This window comes from Typopeltis vanoorti, chromosome 1 (assembly GCF_054136105.1).
Source record: "Typopeltis vanoorti isolate ZY-2024b chromosome 1, IOZ_Tvanoo_1.0, whole genome shotgun sequence".
NCBI lineage: Eukaryota > Metazoa > Arthropoda > Arachnida > Uropygi > Thelyphonidae > Typopeltis > Typopeltis vanoorti.
In genome coordinates, this window is record NC_143549.1 from 26,037,310 (window position 1) to 26,054,307 (window position 16,998).

At 35.3% G+C, this 16,998-nt stretch overlaps 1 protein-coding gene across 3 annotated transcripts in view; it reads right to left on the reverse strand.

Moving 5' to 3' along the window:
- LOC150109850 (protein lev-9-like) overlaps nucleotides 1–16,998 on the reverse strand; it is a 189,483-nt gene that overhangs the window by 148,752 nt on the left and 23,733 nt on the right. The gene's annotated exons all lie outside the window — the stretch shown is intronic.

A 16,998-nucleotide genomic window follows, 5' to 3' on the forward strand; every position in this document is an offset into this window, starting at 1 on the left:
ATGTCACTTAATTTTTCAGTAACACATCCAAACTAACAAAATAGGATAAATGAAATGAGCCAAAAACATTTGCCACCTAATATACTGTAAAAATAGATTTGAAGATTCATAATTCTAGATAGAATGAAAGACATCTTTGTATATTTTCTAAACTCTAACAAACATGACCAGGTAGTTAAAACTAAAAATAGAATATCCCAAGTAGCTTGAGAATGAAACTTCACTCACAATCCATAATGAGGACTGAAGCAGCTGGAAAGACTATCACCTACAAATTGACTTTGAAAGAACCAAAAGCAAACTATTTCTCACATGCAAATTCAATTGTGCCTGTTGATCGATAGCTAAGGTGTTATTTGTAGTCGCAACTTCTGCTCAACTATGTTTCCTTTCCATCTTTCTTGCACACCCAGATGGTCACACTTGTAATATCACCTAAAGAAAAATTAGACATTGATAACATTTTTTTCAAATCTAAAAATATTAAACCACTTCGCACACAAAGAAAATGTGAAACCTATTAAGATATATTCATTTTAGAAATTATGGATTTTACAACCATGTTATAAATAACTCTTAATTTCCTGACATTTCGATCTTCATATTAAGATCATCATCTGGAGCATATACAGATATACAGGACAAGCAGAGTTACATTACATATAGTAAGCTAGAGAAACAATGATTTGATTACATGTCATTCTACTGGCATGACCTCTAGTGAAAAAAAAAAAAGTTTAATTATTTAGAAACTACATCAAGCTAAATTTTATTTATGATAACATGAATAAACATTCTTTCTTACAGATAGTTTTCTTTCAGTAACAATGATGTCCTTTTAGCATTACAATCGTTATTTTTGATTTAGGATCCTGGATTATCTACAGTTTATAGTTACTCTTAGAGAGGAAGGTTCCGTGGGCCGAATATGTGCCTTCCATATGTTTGGGATTTTTAGAACATCATTATTGTTCAGATTGGGATGGTTGATAATAATCTCATAGGCTTCCTTAAATTTGCGTTCATACCATATTTTGGTGTGATGTAGACAACTAGTGCTTTTCCAGTCAATTCTATGTAAGGTGTTTATGGTATGTTACAGGTGCAATAAATATGGTACTCCAGGATGGGCCAGCAGAGGAAGTGGGTCTTTGGATGAGTTCAGTAAGTTTAATTTTGCAGGAGGTTTAAAGGTGGCTTTGAGGTTGTATTTTTGTAGTATTCCGTTTATTTTATCTGTTCCTTTAATATAAGGAATGGTTATAGTTTTATTGTAGTCTGGTTTGTCTTCGTTTTTTATTGAGGTCTTGTAGAGAATTTTGTTAATAGTGTTTTGGCTGTAACCATTTTTTTTTTTTTGAAAAGTATTGCTGATAACTTTAAATTTGTCTTTCAGTGCTTGTTCACTGGAGCAGATCTTCAGAGCCCTGTGTTTTAGAGTATTAATGACACCTAGTTTTTATGCATATATTTGCCACCATGTGTCAGTCACTAGTAAACAGTGAAGGAAAGATTGGCAGAGGAAGACGTGCGACAAGTGTATCTAGAAACGGAAGTGTGTTTTTCAATTTCAATTGTGAACTATATGCGTTTGTGTTGTTTGTTTAGGTGGCTAAGGAATGTGTCTAGCAGCCATGGGACCAGATCGCAAAAACATCGTCAACATATCTAAGCCAGACTTTGGGTTTTAAGGTAGATTGGTAGGTCATTTCCCCTCTTATATCAGAAACACACAACACTTCATAAACATTATCAAAGGCATTACATTAGAAAAAGATGATTTATTAGTCAGTTTTGACATCTCTGCCCTCTTTACGAATATCCCAATCAATGACACAATCCTTCTTTTACAGAACAAATTTTCTCCAGATATCATGCCGCTCTTTGTGCATGTATTACGTTCTTTTATTTTGTATGGCAAAACGCTTTCTATCTACAAAAAGAAGTTACAGCCATGGGCTCGCCATTATCCCCCCCACCCCATTGCTAACTTTTATATGGAACATTTTGAGCAACATGCTATAGATTCCTCTCCTTTAAAACCCCAAAGTCTGGCTTAGATACGTTGATGATATTTTCGCGATCTGGTGCAATGGCCACCACACACATTCTTTAGCCATCTAAACAAACAACACAAATGCATACAGTTCACAATTGAAATTGAAAAACACAACACTTCCGTTTCTAGATATACTTGTCACGCGTCTTCCTTCTGGTAATCTTTCCTTCACTATTTATCGGAAATAAAATCGACACATACTGGCAAATATATACACATAAACTCCTACCACAATCCAACACAAAAACTAAGTGTCATTAATACTCAAAAAAACATGGCTCTGATGATCTGCTCCAGTGAACAAGCACTAAAAGATGAATTTAAAGTTATCAGCAATACTTTTCAAAAAATAAAATGGTTACAGCCAAAACACTATTAACAAAATTCTCTACAAGACCTCAATAAAAAAAACAAAGACAAACCAGACCACAATAAATCTATAACCATTCCTTACATCAAATAAAATAAACAGAATACTACAAAAATACAACCTCAAAGCCATCTTTAAACCTCCTGCAAAATTAAAAAGCTTACTGAACACATCCAAAGACCCACTTCCTCTGCTGGCCCACCGTGGAGTATACCGTATTTATTGCACTTGTAACATACCATATATAGGGGAAACAGGATGCACAATTCCATCAGACAAAAAGAACATAAACGACACATTAAATATAATAATTATTGTGAAGCTGGCCTTTCTGATCATGCCCTGAACACCTTATATAGAATTGACTGGAAAAGCACTAGTTGTCTACATTACACCAAAACATGGTATGAACACAAATTTAAAGAACCCTGTGAGATTATTATCAACCACCCCAATCTGAACAATAATGATGGTCTAAAAATCCCAATTTGGAATTTGCCCATATGGAAGGCACATATTCGGTCCACGGAACCTTCCTCTCTAAGAGTAACTATAAACTATAGATAATCCAGGATCCTAAATCAAAAATAACAATTGTAATGCTAAAAATAGGACATCATTGTTGTTATTGAAAGAAAACTATCTGTAGTTTTCTTTCAATAATGTTTATTCATGTTATCATAAATAGAATTTAGCTTGATGTAGTTTCTAAATAATTAAAACTTTTTTTTTTCACTAGAGGTCATGCCAGTAGAATAATCTGTAATCCAATCATTGTTTCTCTAGCTTACTGTATGTAATGTAACTCTGCTTGTCCTGTATATTTGTATATGCTCCAGATGATCTTAATATGAAGATTGAAACTGAAACGTCGGGAAATTAAGAGTTATTTATAACACGGCTGTAAAGTCCATAATTTCTAAAATGAATGCTGATCACCGTGCAACACTAAAAGAAAGTATTAAGGTATATCGGTACTCTGTACATAAAGAGTCACTGAAATCTCATCCTTGTTCTCATGTTATCTTACAAAATGATGACCAATGGTGATCTTTATTACTTGGAAGCCCACCAACGAACACCAGTATACATTGTTTTCCACAGAATTTCCACATGTGACCTGTACAGGAGTTTTTGTACAGGCCACACACAAGTCTCAGTGAAAAACTTCAGAATTTCTTACAAAAATAAAAATCTACTCTCACAGCATAGAGACACCAGGGTCAGTTTTGATATGTAGTCCTCATTTATCAATGTTTGGATGACACCCTCCAGACATTGTCGAACTGTGCAACTTGTTATGCACTCAGGCAACTTCATCTGTAGAAACCAACTCTACAAAAACAGATTGAACCATAATGTGATGCCCTTTGTCACTATACTTGTCAATGTCCACTTAGAACATCTCAAAGATTCCCTATTCTCCTCAATACAATGTGAAGTGGAATATATCAAGATCAAAAACATTGTGGGATGTTGCTACAGCCCTAGTGAATCCACTGCTAGTGATGATGAAATGCCAAACTTAATGGGTACTAAATGATTAATCATCATGGGTGAGGCTAATTATTCAAACAGTGATTGGTAGAAGTAAAATGACAAGAATGAAGCCAAATTTATTGAGCTGTTGTGCAACAACTATGAGGGGTTTCTGAAAAGTAAGGTAACACTTTTTCTTGAGGATGTTTAGTGATAGAAAGTTGAAATTATACACCAAGAAATAAATGAACATGCACTACTTCACAAAGTTTCCAAATTTATTGATTCACATGTTCCAATGATAGATCAGTTTATCAATATAATACTAAAGAAGTCCATGCCCATACCCAGTAACAAACACTGCACTGCCTAATGAATTCCCTCATCCATAGTGAAATGCCCTCTGGAAAGGTGTTTCTTTAAGGGGGGGGGGGGTATAAACAAATATGAGTCTGAAGGTGCTAAGTCTGGGCTGAAGGGAGGGATATGGCAGAGTTTCCCAATTGTTACAATGCAATCCTCTCACGAGTCACATGCACTGTGTGTGTGTGTGTGTGTGTGTGTGTGTGTGTGTGTGGCATAGTATCATGCACCAAAATCACACCACTTGTCAGGAGTCCGGTAGTTTGCATTGAATACCGGCTTTCGGTTGTCCAATGTTGCACAGTAAAGCTCTGATTTTTTCCTCCCTTTAACAAGACGTCCAACAACAGAATACCCTGCCAATCCCAAAAAACTGTGGCCATGACTTTTCAGACAGCAGGAAGAGTTTTGAATTTTTTGTGCACAGGAGATTGTGGATGTTTCCAGGTCACAGCATCCTGTTTGCTCTCTAGGGTAAAGACAAACATGAACCCATGTTTTGTTTTCTGTGACTAGGCAAGAGAGAAAATTCTCACCTATCTCCAGACACATCCTATGGATGTTGCCTTGTGCTCCTCTGACAATTTTTGTGGCGCCCAGCAAGAGCATGCTTTTTGAAATCCAAGGAAATCGTGAACAATTTCATAAACAGTGGACTTAAGTTCACCACTGTGCAATTTCACATAGTTTTGCTTGCTGGTCTTCAAGAAAAATGCCTTTAATGCACAAAATGTTGTCTTCTGTCTTGCTCAATGAAGGACTGACCACTCTGCAAATGTTCAATGTCACCAGGACCTAATTTAAATTCATTGTACCAAAAACACACTTGCTTCTTTGACATCAACTTTTTGCCATACACAAAAACCAGTTCACAGTGAATGTCACTTGATGAAGCCCTATGACCCTTCCCATAATGCATAGCATTATACATGCCTGTAAGGATATGTGCTTTGCATTATGGGATGCTAAGGCAAGTGATGTAAAGTCATTAGCCTTTATATACGAGTTGCCAAGTCATGAAGTTACTTCACATGCAAACTCTGTTTGCTTATAATTAGATAAAGGATTAAACCAAGAATATAATTCCTTGGCCTCGTTAACTTATGATGAAGTCCTTTTTGCTTACAAAAAACAAATAGCTTAATGTGTGAGCGCCGTCCTGTTTTGGACGGCGCTCACACAGTAGCTGCCATCTTGCAACTGGAATTAGCTGTGAGGTGAGTCACACTGCAATGGTGGTCTTTTTGAATGCTATTAATGGGTCCTATCTGTCCACCATGTTTTATTTCATTCACAATTACCTTTCACAATTACTAAGAAAAAAGCAGTAAGTGACAGAAGGAATTCCAGGTCAAAGAGTGTTAGATCTGATTACAGTGTCAGAGGAGATTTCAGTAAAAGATGTGACTGCTCTGCCTCCAGTTGGTGACAATCATGTTGTCCTGATGTGGAACGTAACTAATTGTAGATATTCCATTTAGAAATATCGCATGCTGAACTTCCGAGCAGGAAATGACCAAATGAGAAGAATACTATATAGTTCAATCCCATGGTATCTGGTGCTATATGGAAAGGATATCGAAATTGTAAAAATCATTTAGAATTATGAATATTTTTACAATTTCTCTATGTTAATATATTAGTTTTGGTTTCGTAACACATATCATTGGCACATGCGATGTGCCCATTATTGATATTATTCTTGTCAAAATGAAATATAAACCATTTGAAATTGATGTACTGACTAGAATCTGATAATTTGCAATAATTTGAGTGCTTATTGTAATTTAAAATCGTCAAGTGTTGAGTCTTATCATACAAGACAACGTGTCAGCCATTATAGGTAACTTCTCGCTTGCCATTTACACAGAGTTCTCATACTCGTCGAGGAGTTTGATGGGTGACTGACAACTGACAGAGCGTTCGGTATTGGAGTAACGAGGAAAACAAGAGAGCATGGAAGTTTAAGAATTCAGACCGGAGAAATTTTGTTGTTAGGAAGTTTAAGTTTTGTGACTATTAATATAAGATTCCGAAAAGGAAATGTAGAACCATGAGTCTTTAAACTGAAGGAGTTGACGTTCTAATTTGAATGATGTTCAAGGAAACGCTGAATGGAAAATTTCATCTTCTGTCTTCAGAACACCAGATTTCTATGGAAAAGCAATTGGTGAAATTTGAAACTGTAAAATGGTTTAACATGAGCTCTAGTTAGTAGAAGAAACTTTTTTCTCTGGTAAAAAAATTAGTAAATTGTGCATCAAATAAGGAGAACTGCAAGAGGTAAGAAATATTTATACTTCAGTGAGACAGGAGGAATAATATTGTATGCTATATAAGGAAGGAAAAAAAGGATCCTATGGAAAAGAGGAAAATTTTATATTTTCGGAAAAGGCACTAACAAAGAAATGGACTATGAACATTTTGCTATTGTGAAAACAAGGTGTTTAGTCTGGTAGACGTGATTAGGTATATGTTAAACAATCCAGTAATAGAACGAGTCAGAGAATGGGTGATTTTAATATTTCTGGATAAGAAAATCTCTGAAGTGTAGATTTATTTTAGAAGGCCTTGGATACAGTTAATTTTGTAGCTATTTATGTAATTTTATTTAAAGTATATGTTGTTTTAGTTTCATTAAATGTATATATATTTTTATTTGGTCTCGAGTCAGAAATCACTGACTCGAGACCTGGATTCTAAAAGAAATAGTTAAAAGTCATTGCACTAATTGGAACTGAACACTTGTGTAATAATAAATATTCTAAGTGTAAAAATCTCTTTATAGAAGCAATCTCTTAACAATAGTGTGGAAAGTATATACAACAATGATGGAATAGCAGAATGTGTTCCTAGGGTTAGAAAAATAAACAGAGTTGGAGTGAAACCTAATGTACAATCTTATTAAGCAAGAAATTAAGAAAAATATCAGATGGAAGGTATTCCTTCCTTGCTTGTGCCTTATAAAAAAATTATAAGGCACAAGCGAAAAGGGTTTACCAATACTGTATTTCCAAAGTTAAGTGTAGGTATGAAAAGAAATTGGCTGTGCAAGCTTAAAACAATCCAAAAGAATTCTATCATCTTGCAAATAAAAGAATGAATGTGAAAGAATAACTTATCAGAGTGGATAATGCAAAAATGATCGTTTAACTCAGTCTATTTTGTTAAAATGTTATCAACCTAGTGTAGGCATCGAGCTCAATGCTACCTCTACAGTGAAGGAAGAAACTCGGGTATACGAAGAGGAGGAAGTGGTACTGGAGCCGATGCCCAAAATGAATACGAATTTGGCAATAGGGAGGACTGATGAGATATCAGCACTGATGCTAAAAGAGTGTTCATTTGTCCTCGCTGTATAATTTGAGTCTCTCAGCACAGTGAAGATTCCACAGGAGTGGAAAGAATGTATGATAATCCCACTGAATGAAGGTGGAAGGACTGATGACATTAGAACTCTGGAATGGTGAGGAAGTTTGGAAAAGTTCATAAAAGGTTGCATACAGAAATGGGTTGACAGTAAATCTATACTTTGTAATCAACAATACGGATTTACTAAGGGAAGATCATATTTGAGTAATTTACAAATATTGTCAAAATACTGAATTAAACAATAGGAAAGTACACACCATGATACTTTTGAACTTTGCTGAAGCTTCTGACAGGACTCAGCATGGAATGCTGTGCATAAATCAAAGAATATCAGATTAAATTATAAAATATTAATGATAAGAGGATGGCTGAGTGACATATTGAAAAGTGGTGTATGGAAGACAGGACCAGCACATGGTATTTTTCTTGTGTGTGCGATTAATGTTCGGTGCCTTTCCAAAAAAGCTTTTATTGAATAAAGTGTGAATAAAACAAACAGGAAATGAAAAACAAATGAAAACAGCTTTACAGTATAATGTTACCTACGGATTAGTCCTGCTTATACAAATTTTTTCAAGTTACAAAAATTTTCAAAATAGTAATATAAAGTCAAGAGATTTATTCAAATATTTTTTACATTAATTTTGCTAAAAGGGACTCGTCTGGCTTTCATTTTAGCGAAATCCTGTCGCAGTACATCAATGTTGATAGACTGAGATATTATTTTCTATTAGTTTTTATGATACATCAAAAAATAAAGAACTATTTTAGGTATATTTTCGTAAATTTTAATCAGAAATTACAGTGATATAATCGGGTCCAGGATACAATTTCAGAATTTATTTGTTCATTTCTGGGAAGATCCGAAGGGACCACGAACGGAAGATGACGTACATTCATAATTATATGTACCATTCTGTACCATTCGTTGTTCATTTAAACTCTTATCTCATATTTTTTGAGATCTTTTAGGTGACTTTTCTTCTGCGGCGCCTGTGTATATTGCACACACCACCAGCTGGGCCTGATGGAGGATGTGAGTCAAGATTTAAAGTGACCAGTGGTAAAGCCAAGGGATCAGTTCTTGATCCATTGTTATTCAATCTATACATTAATGACATTGGGAAGGATTTAACAGACATACAGCTTTTGCTGATGATCCAAAGACAAAGGATAATCAGGAATGCAAATTCTATAGAGTATTTACACAACACTTGATTTGAATAGGCTGGAATTGCAGAAATGTGAAAACGTGCCAATTCAATGTTAGTAAATGTAAAGTTATGCACTTTGATGTGATAGTATATTACAGCGTTTCTCAAACTATGTTCCGTGGAACACCAGTGTTCATTGAAAAATTATCAAAATTAATATGAGCCTGGAATGGTTTTAAATGCTGCAACAAGTTCATACATGTTTGAAAATCATGAAATTAAGGCCAGCCTGCACTGACCTTGACTCAGCCATCGGCTGAGTCATATAGGCTTCATAGAACTCTAAACCTTACACAACCAAAAGAATAGACAGGTTTTTGAAGTGGCTTTAGCACAACAGAATGTTGAACAGCATAATGAATACCAACTACCATTATCTTGGTTTTATTGCTTATGAAAGTGATTCTGTAATACTTTAAGTAATACTTAAAGCACTATGAAACCAACAAGTGAGGAACCATATGTAAGAACACTGATATCAGCATACAAATACAACGATTCATTTTAGTGGAAGCATTCCCACAGTGGCAATACAGAGGGGTATAAGACAAGATGACGATATCCTCAAAATGATTCACAGCATGCTTAGAAGAAATATCCAAAAAAACTTCTTGTTTGAGAAGAAAAAGGTCTGAAGAAAATGGGATATATTTAAGCTATTTATGTCTTGCAGATTATAGCACTTCAACTGCACATGAATAACAGACACTCATGTCCATGAACTTCATATTGCTAGTAAACCAGATGTCTTAGAGATAAACCTAGAGGTCCCAAGTTATCTATAGAGTATTTCCGGTTTCAAATCACTTGATTTTAATATATAAACCGACAAGTTTCATAAGTTGGACTTTCATTGTCTTGGGTACTAACAAAAGTCTCTCTCATACACACAATAATAATTACACATAGATGTCATCAGAAATTCACAATTGCTACACAAAAACAAGTAATCAGCCACTGAAAAATATCACAGTTTTTCATCCAGAAGGATATGATGGGATTGGCAAGAATTCCAAAATCTCAGTTTTCAAAAGCTGTTCCTGTCCTGGAACAATGCTAGTGGTTGCTGTCACATTCTGTAGCATAGTGCATGTGTTGACAAGGTGGCCAATGGCTGCTAATCCATGACGGCTTGGTTGGCCGAGTGGTTAGAGTATCTGAATCCCGCCGTGGGCATGGATGTTTGTGATGGTCTTTGAAAGTACTAGTGATAGTGGTCGGCAGTAGATGGCATTGGTGTATATGATGAAAGTAGTTGTAGTGGCGGAGATGGAAAGTTGTAGAGTAGGTGCCCTCCCTCGATGACTCTTTGGACTCCCTGGAGGTGTCAATAATAATAATATTGTCATATCTTAGGTCTGTGGTGATTAAGTTTTTAATGAAAGTAGACCAAATTTGGTGTAGGATAAGCCTTGGTTTTTGTTACGATGTGTGGGGATCCACATCATTTCAGAGGTTTCCTTGAACTTTCTTATAAAACAATTATGATCAATTTGTTTCTTGCAAAACTCGATGGCTTGAGTTTGTTATATGGGATGCCAAACCCGATTTATTTTTATTCTATCTTCTTTTTTTATTGACATATTTTACATGTTCAGACACGAAAATCTCCTCCTGCATAGCAAACCATAGAGCAATTAATCTCAAAAGAGCCTTATTTTTTTCAATGTAACAAAAATCAAGGCTTAATCCTACACCAAGTTTGATCAGCTTTCATTCAAAATCTAACTACTGCAGACCTAGGATATGAATGTGCCATTCCACTGAACATGACAGCAACAATTAGCACTGCCCTAATGCATATAGAGTAATTAATTTGATTTTTCTTATATTGGTTATTTGTTTGTACCTAGTGTCACGTTTTGATAACATCCATGATGTGTAATTAATTGTTTCTAGTGTGTGTTTTTTTGTGAATAACTTTTGCTAGTATCCCTAATGATGTAAATCTGATCATTCATGAAACTTGTAGGGTTATATTTAATTATTTTATTAAACTCATTTGTCTAAAAACATGTGGTCTCAATGCTGGAAATGTTCTACAGAAATAATGCTAAACCAGAGAAACTTATTATTCATCTAGAAGACTCAAATTAAATTCATTAGCTACGTACAGCCAGAAATAATAAAATCAATAATGATAAAATTGAACAAGTGGATCAAAACATCATGGAATAAATTAAAAGACATAGAATGCTTGGACAGAAAACATTTGGAAAATTAGTCAATATTCAAAAGCCAATTACCATTATTGCTGAAAAGGAAAGTTTTTAACACTATGTATTCTTCCTATATTGACATATGTCTGTGAAATATGGACACTAAAGAAATTCAAAAATTAAGAACAATGCAATTTAGTACAGAAAGAAGTATGCCTGATATCACAAGACTGGATCACAAAAAGAATATGTGGGTAAAAAATCAAACCAAAGTCTGACATCATAGAAAGGGTGAAACACCTGAAGTGTTTTTTTTATGATGCTCCTGCCCATGAAAGGTTATTTGTAAACCTACAGCACATTTTATATTGTAGGTGAGCTAAGGATATTTTTCCCCTTTATATTTATCACTTTCATAATTTTTTTCATTTTTTTTAATTTATTTTTTTACAGTCCAGAATCAAGACCAGGCCTCCAATTAGCAGGGAAGTGTTTTCATAACAAGTGATAACACCCTAAAATTCCCCCATGGGCATGGATCACAAATGATCATGCCCGTAGGGGAATTTGAACCCACAGCCTGTTGGTTGAAAAGTGGGTACATTGACTTCACAGCCAACAAGGCAAGCATACTGCTTAAAGCCATGATCAAATGAACAAAAGAAGTACTGGATTGGATTCCACAAGAGGTAAAATGACCACAATGCTGACCAAAATTACAGTGGACCGATGATATGAGATTTGCAGGAGTGACATGGAGAAGGAAAGCCACTGATACAGTTTTGAGGTTATCTTGGAAAGTGAATTGACAATGGCTAATGATTATAATGGTAGGATTATGCTAGAAGGATAATCCCTTCTAAAGGGCTAAGGAAAGCCACTCCAGTCACACGTTACTCTATGAGAGAAAAATTTAGCTCTCATCCCTTTCTTGACTGCATTCATTCTCAACTTCCATGGACACCCTCTCATCCTCTCTTCACCCCTCCATAAAATGAAAAATTCCATCATTGGTATCCTGTATGACCCTTTCAGAAGTTGGTATATCTATATCACATCACCTGAGATCCAGGTTAAGGACCTCGGTGCTTTAGTAGATAGGAAGCTGAAGTTAGGAAGCAGAGGCCATATTGCAAAAATTGCAAATCCAACTCACATAGGATAATTGCAAATCTGAAATGAACACTGACATGTAAGAATAAGGAAATCACTTTGCCTCCTTACAAGACTGGTGCAATCTCATCTGGACTACTGTGCACAGATCTACTCTAATGGTTTCCAAGATGATGCAGATACAGTGGAGAAAGTGTCAAGAGATGTTAAAGATGATATCAGTATTATGGAATGTCATGAGGAGTGATTGAAAATTTATGGGCCACAGAACAGGAAAAAGAGTGCAAGTTTGAAGTTATGAGTTATAAAGTGTATTGTGACTGAAATGGCTTGATTTTAGTGAAGATTGCAAGTGCAGATAATGCGAATGAATTCAAGAGAATGTATGATGTGGAGAGTGATATGTGGTCTTCCTTGATGAGTCTAAGTCTCTTATAACAATAATAATAATAATATATATATGACAGAATGATCATTGACTCAGTTAACATACATAGTTTTATGAAAAAATTGAATGACTAGAACCGAGATTTAATTAAAAAGGTTTTAATATAAACACACTACTAGTTTCGGCCTGTAACAGCCTTCTTCAGGTGACATTATAAAAGACAAAACACTAAACATTGAGGGTTAAAAGACTATGAACAACATAGACAGTCTTTATACATAATTAGCATGAAAACGTTGTAGTTGTATTTGAAGCTGTTCTTTCATTTGTTGCATTGTTGGGAGAGTGCGTGCTTGCTGCATCACGTGAACGCCAGTACATGATTACAGCTGAATGACTATCTGGGAGGTTGTAGCTTAAGTTGTTATTTAGATGAACAGGATTGAAGATGATTTCTCTCGATTCCACAATTTTTCTGTCTATTTCGTCACTGCAATGGAAGATGTTTTGTAGATTTTTCCCAGCAGACTTTGTGACTTTGGTTATCATCATTAGGATTAGCCGAGAAAAGGATATGACTTGATAATGCACTTGCTTGCTGTCTCTTGTAAGTAATGTCTCTCATGTGTTCTTCCATACGCATTTCGACAGATTCGTCTGTCTGCCCGAAATAAGGAATATCGCAGTCACATAATATTTTATATACGCCAGGGTATTTGAGTTGATGATGACAAGGTTTTGGGTGGCTAATTAAGGAACGGATCTTTGGAAGTGGAGTGAACAAGGTTCTGATATTGTATTTTTTTAGAACTTTTGCTAATTTATGTGAAACAGTACTTATGTAAGGAATAGATATATTGCTTTTGAATCTATTTGAAAGGAATTTGTTAATGATTTTCTTGGAATATCCATTAACTTCGAAAGAAGTTTTCAGATGGTTTATTTCTGTAAGCAGTTCATTTGGATCATCAAGAAGAGAACGGGCTCTATGTCCCAAGGTGGAAATTATTCCAAGCTTATGAGGAGGGAAATGATGGGACTGACTGTGCAGATATCTGTTGGTATGTGTGGGTTTTCTATATATCGATATTTTTAGTTTACCAGAAGAGCGAGTCAGTTTGACATCAAGAAAAGGCAAGGAATTATCTGTTTCAAGCTCAGCAGTAAACTTAATACTTTGATGTCGGCTACTGAGATGTTCGAGGAAAACCACAAGGGATTCATGTCCATGGCTCCAAACAATGAAGACATTATCCACATAACGTTTCCAAACTTTAGGTGTTAAAATAAAGGAAGAGATAGCCTTGGTTTCAAAATCTTCTAAGTAAATATTTGCAAGAACCGGAGATAAAGGATTACCCATAGCCAGTCCATGATTTTGTTTGTATATATTATCTTGAAATTTGAAGTAACCGGACCCGATGCAATGTGTAAGCAAGGCTAACATTTTTTTGGATAACTTGTCCTTGAGTAATGTTAGGACTTCATCTGTTGGGACATTAGTGAACAAAGAAGTTATGTCCAAGCTAGCTATGATGTCATTTTCATCAACTGTAATATCCTTGATGTATGTAACAAATTCTGTAGTGTTCTTGATAAAGGATGGTGATTTCCCTGAAAAACGTTTGAGGTATTTGGCAAGGTATTTTGAAAGATTGTATGTAGGAGAATCGATACCTTCTACAATTGGGCGTAATGGGGTGTTCTCTTTATGGATTTTAGGAACACCATATATGCGAGGAATTAACGGATGGAGAGAGTGTAGAGATAAATGGACGTTTCGGGATAATTCAGTTGTTGTTTTTAATAAGTTGTTTGTACGATTTTGAAGTTCACGAGTTGGATCTCTCTCAAGTATTGAGTAGATATCATTATGTAGTAATTCAATCATTTTATTCTTGTAATCTTCGGAGTTCAGGATGACTGTTGCATTTCCTTTATCTGCAGGACATGAATCCCTTATGGTTTTCCTCGAACATCTCAATAGCCGACATCAAAGTATTAAGTTTACTGCTGAGCTTGAAACAGATAATTCCTTGCCTTTTCTTGATGTCAAACTGACTCGCTCTTCTGGTAAACTAAAAATATCGATATATAGAAAACCCACACATACCAACAGATATCTGCACAGTCAGTCCCATCATTTCCCTCCTCATAAGCTTGGAATAATTTCCACCTTGGGACATAGAGCCCGTTCTCTTCTTGATGATCCAAATGAACTGCTTACAGAAATAAACCATCTGAAAACTTCTTTCGAAGTTAATGGATATTCCAAGAAAATCATTAACAAATTCCTTCTTAATCCTCCTAGACATCACTCAGAAGAAACAAATAGATTCAAAAGCAATATATCTATTCCTTACATAAGTACTGTTTCACATAAATTAGCAAAAGTTCTAAAAAAATACAATATCAGAACCTTGTTCACTCCACTTCCAAAGATCTGTTCCTTAATTAGCCACCCAAAACCTTGTCATCATCAACTCAAATACCCTGGCATATATAAAATATTATGTGACTGCGATATTCCTTATTTCGGGCAGACAGACAAATCTGTCGAAATGCGTATGGAAGAACACATGAGAGACATTACTTACAAGAGACAGCGAGCAAGTGCATTATCAAGTCATATCCTTTTCTCGGCTAATCCTAATGATGATAACCAAAGTAACAAAGTCTGCTGGGAAAAATCTACAAAACATCTTCTGTTGCAGTGACGAAATAGAGAGAAAAATTGTGGAATCGAGAGAAATCATCTTCAATCCTGTTCATCTAAATAACAACTTAAGCTACAACCTCCCAGATAGTCATTCAGCTGTAATCATGTACTGGCGTTCACGTGATGCAGCAAGCACGCACTCTCCCAACAATGCAACAAATGAAAGAACAGCTTCAAATACAACTACAACGTTTTCATGCTAATTATGTATAAAGACTGTCTATGTTGTTCATAGTCTTTTAACCCTCAATGTTTAGTGTTTTGTCTTTTATAATGTCACCTGAAGAAGGCTGTTACAGGCCGAAACTAGTAGTGTGTTTATATTAAAACCTTTTTAATTAAATCTCGGTTCTAGTCATTCAATTTTTTCATAAAACTATATATATATATATATATATATATATATATATAATCTGGCTGATACAATGTTAGAAACAAATGAAATTTCTTCAAAAGCAGTAACAGTATATTCAGGATTAAAATTCTGCAATCTCAAGCAATGCAGTCCCAAAAATACATACAACTGAATGTGCAAAATCTTTTCCAGTACTTTTATTCTTCTTCTTATTATAAAAATATCTCCATGGAATGAGAAGACTCATCGCAGGAGATCAATTGACACACTAGCCATTATTCACATAATACCTATCATACCTTTCCTTAAACTCATTTACAGACAAGCACTCAACCCCCACCTCTGGCAACCCTTTCCACCTATTTACAACTTTCTAGGAAAAAAGTTTTTGAAACCCACAGACCGTCAATCTATTCTAATAGGGACATTCCATGACCTACCACAATCTTTGTCACTTGTCTCTGAATCCTCTCCATCACTTCTTCATGGAATGTCCAGTGTAGCCTTATTAAAACCTTACATAGGGAAACAATAACCTCTGCTCAATAACCACATAATCTGATGTTATGTTGAACCACATAACATCAGATTAAGTGGTTCAACAACCACATAATCTGATGTGCTGTTTTGGCTACCTTTGCAATATGTCCTCTAAACTTCATGAAAATTCAAAAAAAATTCTGCATGCCACAAAAGACTACATTATAGCTTTCCCCAAGCAGAGACAACACAGATATTTAAAAAGCATTCAATGACTCATCATGGGAGAATCATACCATTACTGAGAGAATGCTTATCATGCCTCTCATGACTACCTATGGCAAACCATTCCACTCATTTATTACTTGCCAAGCAAAATATCACTAATCCTTACATTCTTGCTAATCATACAACTTGCAGAATGAATCCTCTGCCTTCCTGTCCAGGGATGTAATGAAACATTTTTAGCATCTCCATGCTCCTACCTGCCCCCCCTCTCTTTTCTACATTCTGGTCTGTGAATCTGAGTATGGATTTGCATCCCATTCTTGACAGAATTTTTACCCACATATGGCACTAATATGTCTTGTGACCAATATTAGTCTTATGACATATTAGTCTTGTGACCAGAACTATAGGTCTTGTGACCTTTTGTGTGTGGGTGTAGATATAAATTATGAGTAAAACTCTAATCTACACAACTTTATGAGTCCTCATAGGGAGCTGAAGTTCAGAGAACTCCACAAACCAGTTAACATTTTGTTCATTAGCCTCTAACTTCAACCTCTCAAGAAACTCAGATGACCAAATATGCATGCAATAGTCCAGATGTGATGGCATCAAAGGCTTATGTATCCAGGATTTCATCTCTTAGTATTTCAAAGTAGATGACTATAATGGGCCAAGCTCATTCCCGAGTGCTACAGC